This window comes from Chaetura pelagica, unplaced genomic scaffold (genome assembly GCF_000747805.2).
Source record: "Chaetura pelagica isolate M959 unplaced genomic scaffold, ChaPel_1.0 scaffold2, whole genome shotgun sequence".
NCBI classification, from domain to species: domain Eukaryota; kingdom Metazoa; phylum Chordata; class Aves; order Apodiformes; family Apodidae; genus Chaetura; species Chaetura pelagica.
In genome coordinates this window covers 6443072-6450126 of record NW_009952796.1, presented here as the reverse complement: position 1 = coordinate 6450126, position 7055 = coordinate 6443072, and positions in this window count along the sequence as shown.

The window sequence follows — 7055 nt, the reverse complement described above, 5'->3', positions numbered from 1 at the left end:
TGTTCTTCCTGAGATCAAGGAGGCTTTTTTTTGGCATTGGCTTGAGTGGGATCATCAAAGAACAATACATAACATTTTTAAATCATCTTCCATTGCCCATTTCTCTTCAAGGTTTTCTTCTTTGGAAGGTGACCTAAAAGTTACCTGCTGAATGACAAGTGGTCTTTATTTACAGCAAGCACTTTCCACCAGTCTCTCAAGTTTTACAGAGCACTTAATTTTTCTATTAGTTTTCACCACAGAAGAAATCAATCAAAAAAATGTAGCACTGACAAATAATAAAGATGCTTGTTTCTAATCATTGTTAGCTGCACCCTTGCCATCACCTGCTTAAAATGTGATGTCTGATTGTAAATTTAATCCATAAAGAGAGAGATGGAGCTTGTTGCCTCCCCATCTAAATAACATTTAACAAGCAAATTAAAGATGCCAGTTGTTGGTAAGCCACAGTACTGGGATTTCAATCACATGACCATGATGGACTTGTTTCTTTACATTAACTGTCCAGTCTCTGATTCTGAGAGAATCTGGCTGATTCTGTTTCAATCCACACTCACTTCTTCCTTAATTGCAACTGTTACTATTGTCCATATCTATTTTCTCAGTTAAATACATATTTTAGAGCCTTGTTGCTGTTTTGCATTTTTTAAGTTAGAAATAAATAACACAAAAAATGGAGCCACTGCCATTTAAATATCTCAATGTTCTTTCAGTTAAAAATCAAATAAACCAAATGCTACTTTAAAACAATAACTGGATTGGTCAGACTTAACTGGATTGGTCAGAGATCTGAAAACTCCTAAACCTCGGGGAACTAGAGGTCAGTGTGTAATCTCTTGCACTTCATTTTGTAATGATATGGGCACTCAGAGCCCTTCTCTGAAATCAAGTTAATCCTGCTCAATCCACTCTGGGTGCACATTCCAAATTATGCTTCTTGCTAGATTTATTTTCATCTAATTGTAGTATTTGCTGTTTTTTTATAAATAAGGGTTTCCCCCATTCCCTCTGCACAAGCTTCCCTCCCACTCTGTTGCCAAACTCCCTTCCCTTGGCTTCCCTTTCTAAATCGCTCTTCCTTCCCATATGATCTCCAAATGTAGCTCTCCCTCCCTCTCTCTTCTCTATCCCATTTTTCCTCACTTCATACTGTTTCCTTCCCCTGCCAAAGATCTCTTAGAAGTTTTCTCCTTCCTTGTCTCTTCCATCATTGTTACATATATGACAGCAGCAGCTCATTGCATTTTAAAAAATCCCTTTCACAGATAGATCTTCACTGCATTATTTTCAAAGTGTACCCTTTAAAAGAAAATAAAAATAAATCCGTAATACAGTCTTTAGTGTTCATTAGAAGAAGAGGCATTAGTTTTAGAGAAACAGATATCAGAAGTGTTGATTATGGTTGGGAGAAACTAGGAAACACTGCAAAGAGAGTAGGTTTAGAAGCAGCCCTCGTGCCAAGTTATTGTAATTGCAAGATGAGCAACACTAGTTTTGTACAGGCATCAGCCAAATAATGTAAATGTATCCACTTTTCTTTTGAAACAAAGGATTTTCTTGCTGTCTTGTTTGGTGGTGGCAGAAATTTCCATCCACCCAGCTTTACAAATAAAGACATGGTCTTCCTGGGAACTCTTCAGTTTGAAAAGCTGCTTGACCTGAGGAAGAGTACTGCCCCATTAAATAGCTACATTTAAGAGAGTGAAATATCTTGAGGATACTCCCAAAGGTGGAATAACATGAGTAACTGATTCAGGAGACAGTGGAAGAAAACTAAAGCATAGGCAGACGAATCCACAGGAGAGAAGTGACCTACGGAGGGACTAAAGGCTTAAAAAGTTGCAGACATTATAGACTATAAAAGCAAGGGGGGAAATAAAATAAGAGTCTTAGATTTATGTTACTGAAGAAAAGAAAGTAAAAAGAATCTCAGATTGTTACACAGACGTTAACTAAAGGTTTACAGCATCCCTGGGATCTTTGGCAGACTTGGTCCTACTTTTAAAGGAAAAAACAACATATTGAAAGATGAAACAGAATTGTCAGAGTGCAAACCAGGTCCTGTTTGCAGGTCAGCATGAGATGTGATTTGGTCAATTCCTAGGTTTGCATCATAAAATCATGGTTCAAAATAATAGCAATTTCATGAAGTTATAAATGTAATTTCATTGCTTCCTCTCCTCTTCTTTAAACAGAGAGGCTATCTAGTTTCTCTTCAGAGCACAGCACTTCAAGACACTTCAGCAGGGCCAAAAGCAGTTAATGACTTCTTAGAAAACTGTATGTTGAAGGTGGCCATGTTCTCATAGTTTTAAATGAAGACTAAAATCAGAGTAAGGCCAATATAGAACCAGTGAAGTGAGACCAGTGTTACGCAATTTGTCTCTAAGGCAAAATCAGTCAGTTCAGCCATTCACAGAAAATTGTTAACACTATAAATAAGACTCCAAAGACCAATAAAAGAAGCAGGAGGGAAGAGAAAGATATTCCATATTTACGATATTGATATATGCATACACATTTATGATCATTGTTTTGGGGTAAATAATAAGCATCAATTTTGCCAGGTACCATTTAGTACTTGTATTTGGACTTGTCTGTAGACCTCCAGGAGAAACAGGTCTTGACAAGACAGACAAGAAAAGAATAATAGATTTACAACTATATAAAAACATTAAAGGCATGTTACTAAATGCATTGCTGTAAGTACTAAAACTAATTTAGTTCTGTGATAGTAATTAGTTTCAGTGAAGAGACCTGTCTGTCCACTGGGATTAAGTTTGCCCCAGCAGTAAGATTTATGTGAAACTGCAGTCCTACTGATACTAAAACAAGTTTTGCTCACTTCACGCATGCAAGTCTTCGGTGTCATCCTAGAGTGCAACCAATATGTGCTCTGTCTGTAGTTACCTGCAATCTCATAAGAACCTAAGTTATTGCTATAGTTCAGATGACAGCTGTAAGACCCCTTTCCATCATGTGTCTAAACACATGTTCTCTAAATTGGGTGGCAGTATTGTTTATGCAGTACTGCAGTAGAGAATATCTGAGAGTTACTGCCCAAAATTTTCCTCAGGAGATGAACCACTATGTCAGTAACAACAATGTATGCCTACAGAGTGAATTTTGGAAAACAGAAAAGCCTGAATGCAAAATTTAGTCAACATATATAGGTTGCCCTTGAGTACTTGTCCCTAGGCATATAACAGGCCTACTAGTTGCAATCATTGATTCATCTGTAGGCAATCCCCCTCAACTAGGGTGTTGGTCTCTTTTCCCAAGTAACAAGTGATAAAATGAGAGAAAATGGCCTCAAATTGCACAAGGGGAGGTTTAGATTCAATATTAGGAAAAATTTCTTCACTGCGGAGGTTATCGAACCCTGGAACAGGCTGCCCAGGGAAGTGGTGAAGTCACCAATCCTGGAGGTATCTACAAGATGTGTAGATGTGGTGTTTAGGGACATGGTTCAGTAGTGGACTTGGCAGTGCTGGGTTAATGGTTGGACCTGATGATCATCTGAAGGGTCTATTTCAACCTGAATGTTCTATGATTCTAGGATTGTAGAAATGCTTTGCATTCCAAAAGCAGGTATCTGCAATATTTCACTCAAACCCACAAATATCATGTCCCTGGGGAGAAAAGGCTGTTTATTTTATTAAATTGGACATGTTTTGGTGGACAAAAAATCTGGTTGGTCCACCAGGTCCAAAAGGTTGTTGTAAGTAAGTTTGCAGATGGCACTAAGCTGGGTGTGAATGTTGATCTGCAGGGATCTGCAGGGAGGATCTGCAGAGGGATCTAGACAGGATTGACCGTTAGGCCAAGGCCAATGGCATGAGTTTCAATAAGGCCAAATGTTGGGTCCTGCACTTTGGCCACATCAACTCCTGGCAGCGCTACAGGCTTGGGAAGGCGCAGTTGGAGAGCTGCCCAGCTGAGAGGGACCAGGGGGTGCTGACTGACAGGGGGCTGAACATGAGCCAGCAGTGTGCCCAGCTGGCCAGGAAGTCCCACAGCATCCTGGCCTGTATCAGGAATAGTGTGACCAGCAGGAACAAGGGGATTATCCTGCCCCTCTACTCAGTCTTAGTGAGGCTGCACCTGGAGCAGTGTGTGCAGTTTTGGGCACAACGGTATAGGAAGGACATTGAGGTGCTGGAGAGGGTGCAGAGAAGGGCAAGTAGGATGATTAGCAGTCTTGAGAACTAGCCCTATGAGAAGAGGCTGAGGGAGCTGGGGCTGTTCAGCCTGGAGAAGAGGAAGGTGAGGGGAGACCTCATTGCTCTCTACAATTACCTCAGAGGAAGTTATAGTGAGGTGGGTGTTGGCCTCTTCTCCCTAGTGACTAGTGATAGGACAAGAGGAAATGGGGTCAAGTTGCAACAGGGGAGGCTCAGATTGGATATTAGGAAAAATTTCTTCACAGAAAGAGGGATGAGGCATTGGAATAGGCTGCCCAGCGGGGTGGTAGAGGCACTGTTCCTGGAGGTATTAAAAAAATGGGTAGACATGGTGCTTTGGGAGATGGTTTAATGGTTAGGGGTTGTAGTGCTTACAGTTGGACTTAATGATCTTGATGATTCTGTGATTAAATATTGCAAAACTCAACATACACATTGTTAACACATAAACTGTATTGTTTCAGCTGTGTTCTTGGTAGGTAGCTTTTAGCTTGCTTAATTTATTGTAAGATAAATTATCAGCATCAATTACTTTTTGGGTACTGTAAACATTTGTAGAGCTAAGCAGTAAGAATCCAATATTATTGTGATATTATTAAAAATAAAATAAAAATGGGGTGAAACAAACACATTCTGAAAGATACAGGGGTATGTTTGCACAACTTGGGTGTATTTTTAGGACATGGTCTGTCTTAGTAACAGAACATATAAAAGGGAAGGAATTTCTGAGTGATACACTTTTGTTGGTTTTCTAAATGTTCTGGATTAAAGTCCTGCTTGCACTCCTTCTTATAAAACAAAGAAAATATTTTTTCCCTCCCATGGGAGTATTTTAGGAATTACTCATCCTAGCAAATCAAAATGCCGCTAGTCATTGTTGGCATTACCTGTTCCTCTCAGCTTCTTTAACAGGATGGCTGACTACAGCCCAGTGGGTGAATCACCAGTTGTGGGAACCACCTATCTATTTTTCGACAGGCTGTCAAATTAGAACAAATTATTATTTATTTTTTTTTCTGTTCAACAGAAAAACAAAAAAAAATGTGTTGTGTGCCTCTTGTAGCCTCACTTGAGCTGAAAGTATGCTGAAAAGAACTGGCTTGATGTGCAGCTTCTGTCAAGTGTTGCTGACAGAGAAACAGGGGTTTGGCTTTAAAGCCAGAAATACAGGGAAAGCGAGTGCCTTTTTGCTAAGTATCCTTCCTTGTTTACAAACACTTGGTCTGCAATTAAAACAAAAAAATACTTTATTATTCGCTGAGGAAAACACAGTAACATAAGTAAATAAGTGAAATATCCACACCCATCATATTTCTGGCAGTGGCTCTTAGTTCACTTCCCTACTAAGTGGTGCCAAAGTCCAAGGAGCTCACATCCCTTTAACTCTTTGTTTTCTCCCTTTTCCCTCTACAATGTTATTAATGATTAATGCAAGTTCAAGATGAACTTGGCTGATGTGCCTCCATCCTCTACAGAAAGTTCTATCTAATCTGATCCACCTCCCCTGGCAATAGCACTTAATTTTTATTGCTGTAATGAGGCATCCCCCACTCCCAGTTTTAATCCTGATTTCCACAGGTTCAGTGGAGAGCCAGCAGGAAATACCTTACTCTCACTGTGTGCCACTGCCTGTGTGCCACAGCTTCAGAGAGGGCTCCTATCATGGAGGCACTGCATGACCTGTTCAATGAAAACTTTAGTACACAAGGATCAGCAGCACCCCAGATACTTGCACAGGGCTCTTGTCAAACTGAGGGCATATCCCAGCACAGAAAGGGAACCTTTCCCTTGTTCCCATCTTCTCAGTTTAATCCTATATCCTGCCCATCACAGGCTTACTTAAGACTTTTAGTAGTTTCTAACAATATTTCTTGGAGGGTTTTTGCATAAAAAGCTTTCAGAATTAAATTCTCTGCACATTTCTTCATTTGCCAAGAGTTAGCAGGACAGTTTCTTCTTGTTGAAAGGCCATTGCCAAGGTTGGTGGATCCCCTTCTCAGGCTGATGGGCAGAAAGCAGGCTCTTTCCAGCCTCACAGAGCCTGTCTGCTCTGCCTTTTTTTGCATGGGGCCGGAGTCACCATCCTCTTGAGCTTTGCACTAGTGAGTTTATATATAGTTGAGTGACTCTGAGATAACATATGTGACTTTGATTTAATCATCCTGTGTGTTTCATCTTCATGGTATGTAAGTCTGTTGATGTAAAAAGGCCAATCAAAAAAAAAAAAAAAAATTATATAGATTCTTGTTATGGCAAAATGCAGCTGAGGGTCTTCTGTGGCTTATTGGACTAAAGAAGCAGATGCCTGAGCCGTTTCCCTCCCTGGAGCTCCAGCAAACACAGGACGTAGTGGCCTTTTGGAAAATGCTCAATTTCACCTATGGCAGGTGACCCTTCACCTTAATGCTAAGGAAGGACAAATTGTAGCTATGGGTTGACTTAGATGACATTTAATCCTCCACGGCAGCCTGAGCACACCACGGCACATTCCTTACGCCTTTCCAGAGAACCATCAACAGGTGCTGCCAGGCAGCTGCCATTCCCCACCTCGGAGGCGGCCTTGGTTCCGCACCGAGCAAGCTTGTTTCTCCCGTCTGCGCGCTGGGGGCACGGGGGGCTCCGGGGGAGGACGCTCCAGAAGGGGCGGATGGAGCCGCCATGAAACGGCGCATTTTCTGTCACGTTTTCAGCCGTCGAAGTGTGAGACGAACCGGGGTCTCTGTCCGCACCTGCTAAAAGGCTCGGCAGAGACAATCTTGGAAAGGAAACACCAGGCAGGGTACTGCTAACCCTGCCTTTCGGCCCACCGGCCTTGGTGCGGCTGTTCATTAACGAAAGGCGTTACTGCCGGGGAGATGCGCCGGCAGATGG